The 16,404-nt window shown below is 46.9% G+C and overlaps 1 pseudogene; it reads right to left on the bottom strand.

Moving 5' to 3' along the window:
* Positions 1 to 8,904: 8,904 nt before the first annotated feature.
* LOC147416066 (antimicrobial peptide THP2-like) lies at positions 8,905 to 10,527 on the bottom strand (annotated as a pseudogene).
* Positions 10,528 to 16,404: the final 5,877 nt, after the last annotated feature.

The raw sequence follows: 16,404 nt of genomic DNA, 5'->3' as shown, positions 1-16,404 counted from the left end.
GTTTTGGAATTAGAAACGCTACTGTGATGGCAGAAAGTTGCCGCTGTGTTAAAGCACCCACGACTAGCTAACAGCTCAGAGCTATGCATGCTCCAAGGTAGAGGCCAGGGGAGGAAAGGAAAGGTGCTTGGACCTGCTCTGAGTGGGTCTGAAGGAGCCCAAGGTCAGTCTGCACCATCCCACTCTCCTTCAGTGCTACGAGACTCACTCAGGCTTTGCAGAGGGCTCTCCCAAGCTAGCAGGGAGTGCAGCATTCACAGTCCTTCAACAGCATTGAGGACACGATGCTGTTCCTGCTGCATGGACATGGACTTGGAGTCAGGGCTGCCAATACTGAGATAACACGGGTCCAAACCGTCTGCAGTAAGGACTGAATTTCACCTGCTCTGACCCTGATTCTCCTGCACCTTAGACTTGCTTGTTGTTGCAGGGGAGGTGTGCGAGAGAGGGAGGAAGGGAAAAGTAAGTTACAAGAGGTGATGTGCTTGTCTGCTTTCTTTGTACAGAATCTGGCGTTGAGACCCTGAACTCTGCAAGCAAGATGCCCCCTTTGCTTCTGGCTGCTGGAACCATCCCCTGATGTCCTCTCCTGTCCCTGCCTCTGCCGTCCCCAGGTGGTGTGACAGCAGGAGTGGAAGTGCTGCTCCTGCTGCGTGCCCGAGCGCTCGTGGGCTGGAGACATCCCATCACGGGCCTGGTGCTGTCTGGGCAGAGGCTGCTTTTCCTGGCTGAATAAAGGCGAGCATTTTGGCACTGCAGCGGGTGGGACCCGTGTGCTTTTCCTTGGGATGGAGGGTGTGCTGCGCCTGCTGTCTGTGGGGGTGGCAGTGGTGTGGTGGCAGGAGAAGCGCCTGGGGATCCTGGGGGTGACCACCATGACTGTCCCTGGGGATGCTCTTGCTTGGCTGCTTCCTGGGGACACCGAGCCTGGCAGTGCCTGCTGGGCCGGGGTGTTTGGTGTGGGTGTGATGGAGCTGCTCTGCAGATGCTCCCTCCCAGGGAGCAGGAGCCCTGTCCTGGTCCTGCCAGTCATGGGTGTCCCTTGTTCCTGACAGCCACGGCTTCATGTGCAGGGCTGTGCTGGGTGTTGTGTCCCTTGGGTGGGCATGGCCAGGGCTGCCCACCCAACACCTCCCAGTGGCCCTAGAGGTCCCACTGCACAGTGGGATGGGACTTCTATCTCCCTCGTCTGCAGTGGGTTTCGGCGTTTCAGGACAGCTCCCGCTCAGCTCCCTCCCTGCTGCCAGCCCCCTAACACCAACCTCTCTACCAACTCCACAGCCTATGTCCCTGCCACATCCCTCCTGATGCCACAGACAGCCCCCAAACAGGCCTTTACAGGCCCTAGAGTGAAGTAGGTCTCCTAGGCTGGCTGTCCAGCTCTTCCTCAAGCTGACCTCTCCAACAGGTCCCATGGACCACAACCTGGAAATGCCCAGAAGTGCAGTCCAGCAGGGACAAAGCAGGGTGTCTTCTCACTGCCTACCTCAGACAAACTGGGATTACAACACTCGTCTCCGTCAACAGCCATTGACCTCAACCTTTCCTGCAAGGGCAGACCTCTGCCCTGTAGAGTTATATACACGAGTGCGTCCATGCACAAGTGAGTATGTCAATAGCTAGTGACTCTGGCTGTCTTACTGAGTCTTTTCCATTCCAAGGAGGCAGATTACCCTCAGCACCACCACCCCTGACTTCCTCATCTTCTGCTTCCTTACTGGGTGACCCTTCGCCCAGAACATCTTGAATAAGACTGATGGTGTTGTGGAAAGTTACCCCATGAGTTTGATACAGTAGAGATAGAGGAGAAACAGCAAGAAAAGGAGAATGATCAATGGATAAATGATATTTTCTGTTACCCGTGATATGACATGACTTACACGGAAGCAGTGAACTGGAGAGGTCGATATATGTGTGTGCATTTGGACATCAGCTCATAAACACATGCAGCAATTGATATGTTATTTCCGAAACATGTGACGAAACTTCAAATAAAAGCAGAGATAAAGCCCTTCTTATAAGTTTGAAAGGCAAGAAGGTGTGTAATTCTCCTCATGTTCTTCACATCCCATGCTAGCTTGTTACTTTTTCAGCTTGGAGAAGACAAGGAGGGAAACCTTATCTGTTCTTTTGAGACTGGTTGCTGCTGTCTGTACCAAGCAAAGTCCAGGCAGTTCATGCCAAACCACAGTGGCCCGTGGGCCCCCTGTGCAGTGGGGTGTCACAAGATGTGTTGCATGAGGATAACGGTGAAAATTTCAACAGCCCCTGGGAGGCACCTCAGCCTCTCCCATTGCCACATGGAGGGATGAGGCGCAACCCCGCCATCCCCGTGCAGACGGGTCACTTTCTGATTGGCCAAGGAGAGATGTGGCCATGGGAATAAGCATGTTGCACCTACCAGCAGTCGTATAAAACCAGGGTGCTTCAGGCAAAGTGGTATTCCCTGACCCCGAGAGCATCTGGACACAAGTGATTCCCGTCATGTTTCTTGCTGCCTGAACCAAGACCTTCCCTCATCAGGCAAGTAACTATAGGGTCTCTTTCAGGTTGGCCACCTATTCAGTCTTTCTGTCCAAGTCCCATCACAGGGGAGCTGTCTAAATGACTTCCAACTGTTGGACGGATCTGTTCACATATTGATGTCGTCTGAGATTTCTCGGGAAATAAAAAAATCAAAAATATTATTTCCTTCCCCTTAGAGCCTGGAATCTGCTGAAGCTGGATCCAGGGTTTCCGCAGCGCAGGAGAGATTAGAAAGTTTTGGTGGTGTTCGAAAAGGGACACCAGGATGTTGTGTTCTGGGGAAATGGGAACTCTGTAACTTAAAGGGAGGAGCCACATTACATGCAGCAGTACAAAGAATTTCCATTCTTTCAGCCTTCAGTTAACTTGAAAAGTCATGTTTTCCTGATCCCTTTGGCCGCTGAGACATTTGTCTCCCCTCTTTCTCCTAACTGGGGACCTGCTGCATTGAATCATTTCCAGATTGTTGCTTTACCATTGCTTTTGCATTCAGCACTGGCACAAGCTTCATCTCCGAAGTGTGAAAACCTTCTCTACTTTGGCCTTTGGTAAGGAGATGCAGAAACAAGACAGCACAGGCACTAGGCATAACCCTTATCTCATGAGCATACTTGAAAGCATACCTAGTCTATCCCTTTCATTCCATCTCCCTAGAAACGTATTTAGGTCTGTTTTAGAGACAAGTGTGCCATGCGTAAGGTCCAAGGTACTTCAAAAGGTAAGTTTACTAACTGTGTTCTTCAGATAGCACCAGCTGCTTTTTTTCCTTAAAACAGCATGAATCACCGGACGCAAGATCTACAGTCTGTGCTTGGGAGACAGCGTAAGGAAGATAACTGAAAAACATGTGTCTGGGTAATGCCTTGCCTGAAACTTCCTGAACTGCTCACAGGTTGTTCATGGAATTGCACAGGCAGCCGTTGATCTTGTGAATAGGCTACAGCCAACGCTGTCTTCTTTTGTTCAGGGTAACACATCTGTGGTTTGGCATACCACTGGGCCCAGCCCTCTACACCACCTGGGCTCCCCCATGCCCTTGTTGCCTTGGTGCCTCCCCTCTGCAGGCGTGTGAAGACCTGGGCGAGGCATCAGCCATGAAGACCCTGTACTTGCTCTTCCCCTTCTTCCTTTTGTTGGTCCAGGGAGCTGCAGGTGAGAGAGGAAGAGGGAAGATGGGTGAGGTTTGAACCCCCATCAATGGGGTCTTCCATGTCCTGTGAAGTGACCATATTTTTTAGAGATGCTCAAAGGAGGGAATGATTTTGCGACTTTGCTCCAGAATGAAAAGACATGCAATGGAGTACTGACGTGGTTTGACCCTGGCTGGATGCCAGGTGCCCACCGAAGCCGCTCTATCACTCCCCCTCCTCAACTGGACAGGGGAGACAAAATATAACAACAGGCTTGTGGGGTCGAGATAAGGACAGGGAGATCACTCAGCATTTACTGTCAGAGGCAAAACAAACTTGACTTGGGGAAATAATGTAATTTATTACCGATCAACTCAGAGAGGAGTAACGAGGAATAAAATCAAATCAAAAAACACCTTCCCCCCACCCCTCCCTTCTTTCCCAGGCTTAACTTTGTTCCTGATTTCTCTCCCTCCTCCCCCCGAGGAGCGCAGGGGGACAGGGAATGAGGGTTGGGGTCAGTTCATCACACTGTTGTTTCTGCTGCTCCTTCCTCGGAGGGAGGACTCCTCACACACTTCCCCTGCTCCAATGTGGGGTCCCTCTCATGGCAGACGGTCCTCCGTGACTTGTCCAGCGTGAGTCCTTCCCATGGGCTACAGTTCTTCATGAACTGCTCCAGCATGGGTCTCCTCCATGGGGTCACCAGCAGCAAACTTGCTCCAGCTTGGGCTTCTCTCTCTCCACGGCCAGGAGCCTGCTCCAGTGCAGGCTTCCCACGGGGTCACAGCTTCCTTCAGGTATCCACCTACTCCGGCGTGGGGGCCCTCCACGGGGTGTAGGCAGTCATCCGCTCCACTGCCCATGGGCTGCAGGGGGACAGCCTGCCTCACCGTGGTCTTCACCACAGGCCGCAGGGGAATTGCTGCTCCGGTGCCTGGAGCATCTCCTCCCCCTCCTTCTTCACTGACCTGGGTGTCTGCAGAATGTTTCTCTCATATGTTCTCACTCCTCGCTCTCGCTGCAATTACTGCTGCGCAACAACTTTTTCTCTTTCTTAAACACATTATCACAGAGGCGCTACTACTGATGCTGACGGGCTCGGCCTTGGCCAGTGGTGAGCCTCTTAAAGCCAGCTGGCATTGGCTGTATCAGATATAGGAGAAACTTCTAGCAGCTTCTCACAGAAGCCACCCCTGAACCCCTCCGCTATCAAAACCTTGCCATGCAAACCCACTACAGATAGACCAAAGGATCCTCTCGCAGTGCAACTTCCTCTGAGAGTAGAGGGGCGGGTGTGAAGAAAGACATCCAGGAATCAGAGCTTGGCTCCTTCTGTAGGTTAGGGAGGGATTGAGCTCTGGCTTCCACCCTGGGCATTTAGCTGATGCTCTGGTGGGTGTCTCTGCATGAGTTCCCATTGCAATTGCTGAAGTCTTAGCCTATGCAGCCAACCTGCTCACCCGAAAAATTGATGGGAAAATCTGTTGCCTAATCACAGATACTTAGCACCTTTTGAGGACCCTTAGTTGTGTGTGATTCTGAGATATCAAAACCCTCTACTCTAGGCTGGATGAGCTAGCCAAGGCTTTATGGAAGAGCTGCTCCTTCTGCAGGGAGAGTGGGAGGATGGAAAATAACCCTTTGTACCACAAACAGCTAGGGATACTTTTGCCTCAGGGCTTTAGCTAATAGTCCTTCTATGTATTTAACTTGCTACTGAAGGTGCAATTATGATCATGTTAATACTTGGCCCACAAAGTGAGTTGAAATCCTGATGGAGTGCCAACTCTTCTGGAATTAGAGAATATTCTCTCAAATTACCTTTTCTCTTTAATTCTTTCTTTTTACAGGTGCATATCTGGCTCCAGGAAATGAAGGTCAATGTAAGAAAGAAGGGGGATTCTGTAGTTTTTTGACATGCTATCACCCTCATCACGTCTTTGGAAGGTGTTCAACATTTATCGTTTGTTGCAAAAAGTAAGTTCTAAAGTCAAACATTGAGGAATTGGCCCTCTGCTTTCTTGGCCAAAATAGAGCTGCTGTTCTCTTGACATACACACTGGTGGATAACACTCTCCCGCCTTCATGTTGAGAGGCAGGGGCCAGGGACGACGGGTTAAAGTCCCTTGGCAAAGATGCTTGAACCTGCCCTGTGTGGGGCTGAAGAAACTCAAATTCAGCCAGCGTCTTCCCAGTCCACCTCAGTCCCGTAAGACCAGACTGGGGGCTTTCATGAAGGCTTTCCGATGATGTTGGAAAGTGAATTTTGATCTTTCTATAGTGTGGGGCACAAGACTGTCTCCTTGAGGTTTCTGAAGAGCCTTGGGTTCAAGGCTGCAACCACTAAGGAAAGCACAGGTCCAAGCCATCTGCAATAAGTACTGGAGTTCATCTGAGGAGAGGTTATCCAGTAATTCCCTACAGGTCCTTATAATGGGAGCAGTGACAGAGGTTGGAGGAAGACAAAAAAGGAACATAAGAAATAAACATTGATGAACACGTATTCTGCCTTGTTTATGCAGGAAGTGGTGATGGAACCCTGGACTTTCCACACAGGACATCCCCTTTGCTTCTGGCTCCTGGAACTGGCTCCTGACATCCTCTTCCCTCCCTCCCTCCCTGCCTCTGCTCTCCCCAGGTGGTGTGACAGTAGGAGCAAAGTGCTGCTCCTGCTGGGTGCTCATGGGCTAAAGACATCCTGTCAGGGACTCATTTAGGCAGAGGCTGCTTTTCCCAACTTGAATAAAGACATGTAGTTTCACAGAATCACAGACTGGTTGAGTTTGGAAGGGACTTCTGGAGGTCATCTGATCTGACCCCCCTGCTCAAGTTGGATACCTAGAGCTGGTTGCTGAGGACTCTGTCCAGATGGCTTTTAAGTATCTCCAAGGATGGAGACCCATAATTCCCCTGGGCAACCTGCGCCAGTGCTCGGTCACTCTCACAGTAAAAACATGTTCCCTGATCTTCAGAGGGAACCCTCTGTGTTTCAGCGTGTGCCCATGGCCTCTCGTCCAGGCATTGGGCAGCACCGAAAAGAGCCCGGCTCAGTCCATTTTGCACCCTCCCTCCAGGTATTTATGTACATTGATGAGATCCCCTGAGCCTTCTTTTCTCCAGGCTGAACAGCCCCAGCTCTCTCAGGCTTTCCTCATGGGAGAGGTAATGCAGTCCCTTCATCATCTTGGTGGCTCTTTGTTGGACTCTCTCCAGTATGTCCGTGTCTGTTTTGGACTGGGGAGCCCAGAACTGGACTCAGCACTCTGGGTATGACTTCACAAGTGCTGAGTAGAGGGAAGACTCCCCTCTCTTGACCTACTGCCAATACTTGCTCAAGGCAGCCCAGGATACCTTAGAATTCGAACAAGTTCAGGTAGAAATACAGGAGGTAAGAAAGAGGCTGAGACAAGAACAACTAATTCAGTACCAAATATTGTGTGACCTGTGAAGTATATATACCGTATATCCCACAATATATACCACATGAAACACATTTGGAGGGATCCAACTCCTCTGACTTATCTTGGGTGACTACAGGTGCAGTGGTGGCCAGACTCCCATCACAGTCAACAAAGTCAGAAGAACCAACAGACCGGTAAGGACGGCTTCAGTTGCTTGACCATTGGCAGTAGTGCCATTTCTAGTGCAGTGTGGTATTCTGCCTAGTCTCCATGTGCTGTTGTGGAAAGGTCAAGTCCTCTTGCAAGTCCCGTCTATTACAGGACTCTCAAAATTAAAATCCATAATTTTTAAGGACATAAATCAGATCTTCTAAGGACCTCCTCTGTAAGGTTCATTAACACCATTGAACATTGTTTAGCGTAGGAAATCATGCAAGGAACATCAGGCTAGATGTTACATTTTCATAATGGATTTGGGCTAAAAGTGAATATAATAAAATATAAATATCCTGCTTATCTGCTGGTTAAGAAATAGTCGACAACTGTGTTCTTTGTAAGCTGATTCCTTTGTCCACTTGCATTTCTCAGCAAAACTTACGACTCTGTCATGATGACAGCTAAAAACATCCTGATGTTTTCTAGGCATGGATTTACATGCTTTGATTCTGTTCTGGTAATAAAAAAAAACCCTCTTAATACAGAGTGCTGAACTTGCTTTCAACCATGAGGCTCCTATGCCTTCTCTTTGTTTTTCTCTTAGCAGTGTCAGACAGAGGGCAAGGCTACAGCCTACACAAAAGAGAAAAAAAAATGAAATAAACACTCAGAGGTGTTTTGTCTTTTGTTTTTTCTAAAACCTGCCCAGTCAATTTTGAACTGCTTTCTGAGGATGGACCTAACCTAGCTGCTGTAAAGGCACTGAGAAGAGGCCTGAAGCATGAGATTTTGCCTGAATCCTTGGCCATGTTGCATGTTGGCCATGTCCCAGAGGACTAGAAGTTGGATGGGACGCCTGAGGTTAAGCTTGTTCCCTGCTAAGGACTGCAAAGAAATAGTCATAGGACATATAAATGCTGTGATTTTGGCAGGCGAACAAAATCCCCTCCTGAACAACATTGCAGAAATGTGTGTACGCAACCGGAGAGCTGAGGGGAGTGTGCCATATGGCGCAGGGAGTGGGAGAGGAGCTAAAGAAGAGAGACCAGTATAAACTGTTCTCCAACTATTATCTTCCATGCATCCTCTCAGAGGGACAGGTGGGGAAAAAAAAGCAAAAATTACATCCATTGCTGAGCAATTGCAGGACAAACACCTCGTGGAGAGAAAAGTTGCACTATTTAAAAAAAAAAAAAAAGAAGTAATTAAGGGTACATGTTTCCTGAGCTGCTCACAGGCATCTTTCAGAAGACAGAGCATTGAGTCTCACATGCTGATATTTTAATGGATGTGTGTGGATGCCTGGGTTTTTACAATTACTGTTTCTCTTTCCCCAAGAAAATGTTTCTGCATAGTAAGAAAAAAAGAAGGATTTTGGCGTGTGAAGACATTCCTACAAATAGAATATGAGTTCTTCTAGCCAGCCTACCTCTTGGTGCTGGAAGGTAAGCTCTTCAGGCTGTGTCTGTCCAGCCCTGGACAGCTGTATGGCTCAGAAAACTCAAGTTGAGGAGCAGCTGGCACTGTAAATTGCTGCCCTCTGGGGTGTGTGTGTCAAAACCCAAGCAGGATCATCACCCTCAACCCATGTACCAGACTCCCATGTTTCAGTGACGTGAATGATAAGCAGCACCAATTTATTTAAAAGGAGAGGAAGCAATGCAGAATACGTTTGGCTTTACTCTACATCATGAAGCTTTTGCATTGAAAGTGAAAAGTGCATGAGGCTTTGTAGCAGGATCCGATGCTTTTGACAGTAAGGGGATTCAAAACAAATTGCTAGGTTTAGAAGAAAACTTCATCACTCTTGAATGGAAAGGCCTTCAAGTTTTTATACATCCCATGGACTGCACAGAGAAAAGGAAAAAAAGAGATTCAGATTCTCTTTCTGCTTGTGTTCCCTTCCTACTTACTCCTAGCCAATCCATATTTTCCTCTTGGTTGTAAATACTTCACAAAATACCTAATGCCATGTGAAGTCATGCTGGGACATCCTTGTGCACTCATAGCTGTGAGGAAGAGGAGGGTTTTCCTATTGCTTCAGGAAAATCAGGGAATTAAATTAATGTCCCTTGATATTGGGGTGAATGCATTCATCCCTGAGGGAGAATAGAATGGTACCTTTCAGAAGGTAATCTCTTTTTCCAATACTGTTGCACTTTTTGCACACATTTGAGGGCACTTCAGTGTTCACCCTGCAACATAGCTGAATTCCCTGACCTTCCCCAGACAGCATGCAATCCCAGTTGGGCAAGCACCAACCCCTAAAATTTTGCTCTGGTGTAGGAGCTGTAAAGGGGTCAAACAGAACTGGACACCACCAGGCTGACATCTCCAGCCTTCTAGCTGGGGCAGATCATGGTGCACATCTCAGGAGAAAGAGCACCGTGAGCTCAACCTACTTCAACACTCGACTGCGCTCATGGCATCATAGGGTTTTTTCCTTATAGTCAGTTCTGTAGCACGTTGGGCTTTAGGACACGGGCAAAATAGGTTTGTCTGCTCACACAGAAGCTCAGCCTTGATGAATGTCATACTCACAATTTGCAGCAGGAGCGGAACCCCAAGCAACTTCCAACTTTAACCTTAAGTCTGGGACATTCTCCAAAGTGACAGGTCCCCTTTCTGCAGAGAAACATGTCCCGACGGGGTGAAGACAAACCTGCAACAATAACAAAAGTTTCTTTCCCTCTCACTCTGCAGGGCAGGGCAACGCAGTCGTGATGCCAGCAGCGTTTCCCATTTGTTGAGCTGCCTTCGGCTCAACTTGCCTTAAGGACTCCACAGCCCAGGTTTGGCCGTGTGGAAAGCGGTGAGATCAGAAAGCAGGTCTGCACCGTGCAGAGGTGGGATCCATAGCTCAGAGTGCACCTAAATGGTTGGCCTTCAAGTCCGGGTGGGGGAGCGATACAGACCTTCTGACTCATTGCCCTGTAGCTTACAGAAAAGGGTCACACGTCCAGAGGCTTTAATGCTGGCTCCCATTCCAAAACAGTTGGCCAGGATTCATTTTCGTCTGCATATGCACTGCTGAGTGTGCTGTTATCCAAAGACCATGGCCACCACAGACACGTTCTCAGGTGTCTTAACACCAGAGGGTTTAGCATCATCTTTTTAGGAAGACACCAGAGTGAAAAATCACTTTTCTTCAGAAGTCATGATTTCACCATTTAAATAGTAGTGGTTAAAATGTGCAGGGAAGTGTACTCCAGGTGCACAAAACTCCCCTTCTAACATCTCTTTTCCATCTTACCTGGAGAAACCTGGAGTACCAAGAAGAGGAGAGAAAAGAGCAGGTAAAGGACCTTCATGCCTGGAGTTGCTGTGTCACTGTAGGGAAAAAGACCAAGAAAGATGTAAGACAGACAGTCCCAGGCATCTGTGGTCTTCTGAACTGCATGAATACTGTGTTACCCAAAATGGCAATTGTATACCTTTTGTTTTCAAACTTTCAAAAATAACCAGTGAGACCTGTATGACATCATGACTGCTGTGTGAGTGTTCCTGGGAAAAGTAAATATATCCATGGGGCAGCATGCTTTCAAGATAAATGATCATTTGAATAGTTGGATTACTGGGATTTCTTTCACGTTTCGCCAATAGTCCTTAACCAAAATGCAATTCTCACTTTATTTTTAGTTAAACATTTATCTAATAAATAAACAACACTGATCAAAATGAGGCGATGATACAGTCAAGCTTACAAATTTTAGGAAACAAATGCATATTTTGCAATGTTAAAATTTATCAGGAAAGAACAGCTAAAATCAACTTGCTTAAAATCTTCAGTCTTAGTCTGCAGGCAGCAATTCTAGAATAGAAATGTACAAACAAATCAGTTCCCATTTGACAAATGAAATTTGAAAAGCAAACATGTCATGCCTTTGTTGAAAGAGTTAATATTTGAACTAATATCATCAAAATGGGGTAAGATAGCCCAGAAGGAGACTTATGGATAAAGAAGTGGCAGTTAACATCATATATCTTGGCATTAGAGAATCTTGTAATCTGTCACAAAGTGTGTTCTCTTAAGGAAGGAGGGGAAACGAGGTTGTGCTGGAATGTTATTTCTGTAAACAAAACGATAAGCGGTGGCCGCAAGCAGCTTTGAAATTAGTATGAGAAGTTGACACAAATTTCTATTTGTTTGAAAATATCAGGAGAAACAAGTAGGCAAAGTTAACAATTCTGAAAAGTTCTTAATAGAGAGAGATAGATTAAAAAGATGCACTGGTTTCCATCAAGGAGATGACCAATTTCTCTGGACCACAGACCTCTCCAAAGCTACCTGACCCAGACCGATTTTTTCCTGGGAGTTAGTAAGCAAAGCATTTTTATCAAAGAACTCCAGGTATTAGCACATATTTGAACTACTTACTCAACCTGTGCAATTTAGGAAAAAATGGGATTAAACTTTTTTAGTAACCTACAAATTCACATTAATAATGCAGAGGTCTGGGGGTTTTGGTTGGGTTTGGGGATTTTTTTGAGGAAAAAACAACAGCAGATTTTGAAAGAAAGACTGAAAGAGCTGAGAAGTTACCAGATATCGGGTGAGCCCAGAAGCCGAGCAAGACTTGCTCTTGGTCCCTTCCCTCCAGAAGGCTTTGGCTGTGGGGCTGAGAGCCTCTTTTATTACGTGTTTCCTAAGGGCAGTGACAACTGCTTTACCCTCGCAGCAAGTACACGTTGAGCCAATCAAAATATTGCCCTTATTTTGGGTGACTTCTAATCCAACCAGAATCAAGTTGCTTTTCATTTCTCAGGGAAAAAAGCAGTTTCTCTTTGAACCTGTTGAAACTTTTCTTCTGGAAAATCCTGGGTTATCCGTGCAATACCTCTTGTGACACTCCGGTTTGTGTAAGACACGTTAAGCCACTGTGGTATGTGTCAAACATCTTGGGACACACGTTGAACTGTTCCTGCTTAGCAGCAACATAATCCATTGCAATGTAAAACCTCTGCGTGCTTCTCTGTGCTCCCAGTTACTTTATTTTCTGTTCCACAAAACAGGATATAGGAACACAGAATGGACATAGGAAACTAAAATGAACCTTTATCGGCTATAGTGGCCAGTCCCCACTGAGGATGCCAATGTAAAGAGCACAAAACATACAGAAACAGGGTGAGGGCATTATGGGTATGTCCCTGTACAACATTCCAGCTGATGGAAAAAACATCAGTTTAGGGAAATCCAGTGCCAGAGGTTGCCTCTGGACCCTCAGGCTGCAGGGCTCCTCACTGAGCATTTTTCCATGACTCCAGCTGATCTTCTAGTGCTCCTCACCTCCACAGGACCTTCAGCTGGTCATTTCTCACACATATTATGCCTTAGGTGAGCATTCATTCTTTGCTTCTCTGCTCTCAGTCTGCCAGCGGGTCATCTCTGCTTTTTCTGTCATGGGAAGCAGCAAATGTGCCATTTGCACCTCTCTACAGCTCTATTAATGCTGTGGTCATTAATATCCATTCCCACAATGAAAAGAGGGGTTCTGTCCACAACATCTGTCAGGTTAGTGTTCAGATGGATGCAGATATTTCAGTGGATCGTTCCTGTTGTACATTTATCTCTTTTGTTTCAGTTCTGTCACACCCTTTAGGGAATGGGCTGGCTAGAATTGCATGCAATGTCCAAAATGCATCTTGGATGGGTATAGTGCCTAACCTTTTGTTTTCAGCTGCTTTTTCTCCCTCAGTTCCTAGCATTTGCCGTGACTTTTTTTTTTTCCCAATTTACATTTTTCTGTGGTTTATTTAGCAGCAAAATCCCTGCCAAATTGAATTCATAAATTAATATAATGTATATTTGAGAAGCCTCAGCACAGTCTCTAAGGTCTAGTGATCCTTTCCTATCTACTGATCTTCCACCGCACCAAGTCACTTGCTGACAGACCCAATAAGTATCAAAAGACATGAATATTAAACATTTTTTCAGATCATATTTTACTTTACACTTCAGCCAACAATAAACATCGTTCATGCAACATATTCATATAACTACTGAAGTATCTCATAAGAGGGAATGGTATGTTTCCTGTTTTGAATGTTAGTGTTTCTAATTGACCAAGGTCTCTGCAAGTGAGACCATGTCTTACAGACTGTTCTGTATCAAAACTAAGCTGAAATATTTTAATTGCTTATTGGTTCCTCAATTTAGTTACTAGTGATGTGGGTTTTTCAATACTTTGATATTAATGTCTTAAGTACACAGAAGTGTACACATGTGCATACGTGCGCAGACACACCTAGATGTATATATGTGTGTGAATACATGTCTACATGTGATTTCCTTGATAACCGAGATAGCTTTTTATTTCCTATTTCTGGTGTGTCAATGAAATTCTGGCCATAAAGCAGAAAATGGAGGGAATAAAACTGCAAAAGTTGCAGTTACTTCACAACTTGCCAAGGGTTTGTGGTTAGCTTGCCTGCTGACTGTTACTGTTACTCAACCTGATTCCTCAAGGAAACCAAGACTCACCGTTAATTTTTACCAGGTCCGAGGTCCTCTGTGCAAGTGATGTCAAGGACTTGGCTTTAACACTGAGTACTCTTGACACTGTTAAATATAAATTCTACATGGTCATTCCCATCGTTACCATCAAAGAGCTCTGCCAGGACAGGGGGAAGGGGACAGCAGAAGAGGGATGGAGCCCTTTGGGTTGTCCAAAGCACATAGTGGTGAGGCAGGCCTTACCAAGATTCTGGTTTGTGGCGCTCAGGGTGGATAACCATTCCATCCCCACCTGCAGCTCCCGTTCTGAGGAGCAGGAGACAGTCAGCAAGTTTTGCACGTCAGGAGGGACACATCAGTGTTTTGCCCTTCACAATCTCAGTGGTTTTCACCAGCGCTTTTTGCTGCTCGACCTGACTTACACCAGGCTTACAGTCACGCCAACTACACGTTCCTTCACCCAGGGGATCTGGGTAGGGAAGTGCATGGGATCCAGCCCAGATGAGCTGGGCAGCACCTCACAATCTTTTGACACTTGACATTAGGTAAGTAATCCTCTCTACCCAAAACACCATCTACTTTCTCACCGTTTTCAGTGCAGAGGGAAAGGGAGTCTTCATGCAGAGTTTGCCTCTGCTTAATAATATGTTTCTTTTCTTCTCCTGTTTCAACAAAGCTCAGAAGAAGACCCAGCTATGTTTCTCTCAATCTCCACAGCAAGTCTTCACTCCAATACCTTCAAGCTGGAGTTCACCAAAGATGCCACGCTCCCTGACCCATTTCAGGTCCAGATCACCCAGTCCTCTTTGGAGGAGAAGAAATATTATGATAGGGTCAGCATTTTATGTAAAAATAGAGTGCCTAGAGCCCTGCCACAAGAGCTGATGGAGCCTGAAGTGCTGCTCCGCCTGGTGCAGATGGCACACACTGTTAAAGGAAGCGTCATCACAACGAGGTTGCAGAATGTCATGAGGAGAAATGGCTTTCACCTTTTTCAAATAAGATATATGCAGAATTGTGCCAAGATCCCTTCCCAGAGAGGAAGGAGGCTCTTCCCTCCATCTTAGGAGTCTGTATCTAGCACAGCAGAGGAGGCAATTAGGAGCAAAAGGGAGAATCTCAAACTCTACTCCTAATAGTTTTATAATGAAAACAAAAATAAAGCACCAAATATTATGGAGGTCGTTCTGTAGTGTCACCCCAATTTAAAATGCTGCTACACAAAATAACTATCTGCCTCCAGAGGACAGGTTTTTTAAGGCTTCAGGCATCTGGAAGTCATTCATTGTAAGTAGGCATTACTAGAACATGCAGATGAACACAAGGCTGAGCCCCAGCAGCTTACAAAGAGCAAATTTTTTAGTGTGCTCCAAGTAGGAGTCAGGTTGAACAAGAAGATTTCAGGATGTCTCAGTCCCTTGGCAACGGACCACCTAAGCTGATGTTTTTCCATTGACTTTCTCAAAGGTCTTCCACAGGCTTTCTCCAGAGCACACACTGCAGACCTTGGGAACAACTCTGGCCAAGTCCAGTGAAATTTCGAACATGCAGGCATAAAATTGCCATGGAAAGTTATGGAACTAATCAACTTTTACTCCCTCCTGCTTCCTGAATGAAACACTTTTCTCATGAACAACACGCATATTCCCAGATGGCTGGAAAGACCCAAAGCTCCAGGGTTCTGCGCCGGGGTTAAATTCCCATGGACAGAAAGCGGCTGTCTCCGGGGTTGTCCCCAGTCACAGCATGACTCCTGATATGATTTCAAGCCGATCAGAACTGCTGCTTCTGACTTTCCTCTCTCATTTCTGCCTCTCCTTAACCTATGGCCAGAGCAGAGAAGGTTTGCCCGTCAGGAGATGCTCGTGGCCAACGCTCAGTATCATGCCCAGGCTGTGGGCGAGAAAGGATCCTGGCTCTGGTATTTTGGGAAATGCATGTGTCTGCAGATGCCACACTAGATGAAGGGTGATCCGGTGCTCTCCATCACCTCACCCAGTCCAAAGCCGGCTGCCCAAAACACCCTGCCCAATCACCGCTGCACCCCTGGGCTCCAGAAAGTCCTCCCAGCTCACATTGGGAGTGCCCATCCTCAACTCAACACCATTCTCAGGCTTCCCAGCAAAGACCCCCCCCAGCCCCACACTTACTGCCCCTGCCCCACGCAGCACCCACCCAGGCAGCAGCAAGAGGGCAGGGAAGTGTCTCGGTGCCCAGAAATGGAAACACAAATCAACCTTTTGCATTAACTGAAAGCCTGAAAGGATGGGAAATCTCCACAGTGCTGTGGGAAAATACCTCCTGCCTTTGCTGAGGAAAGTCCCCATTCCCCCAAAACAGAACTTCTCGGGCTGCCTCCTCTAGCATCAAGGCCCCTTTCCAGTCTCTCCAGTACCTAGGAAAACCTGGTACCATCTGCCATGTGTTCTGGGCTCTTAGACTCATGTGAAGGTTTGTTCTCTTTCCCAGGCAGCTCTGATGTTTGTTTGTGTTCAGAGACACTTCCAACAGTCTGTCTTTAGACAGTTCCAGGAAGACAGAAGCCAAACGTTTTGGTATAGAGATTTATTTTTCCTCCATTGAGATCATGAGACACGTGTGACTTCCCCTGGTCACTGTGTTGTCTTCCCTGGGGTCCCTCACAGCCCATATCTTGAAGGAAAGCCTCCTGCTGCAGGTTCTGCAGCTGGGACAAGAGCTGGGACCCTGTAACAAAGCTCTTGTGCTGCAGGGA

This window comes from Leptosomus discolor, chromosome 2 (assembly GCF_034619465.1).
Source record: "Leptosomus discolor isolate bLepDis1 chromosome 2, bLepDis1.hap2, whole genome shotgun sequence".
In the NCBI taxonomy this organism is placed as follows: Eukaryota; Metazoa; Chordata; class Aves; order Leptosomiformes; family Leptosomidae; genus Leptosomus; species Leptosomus discolor.
This window is presented reverse-complemented; position numbering and strand designations above follow the sequence as displayed.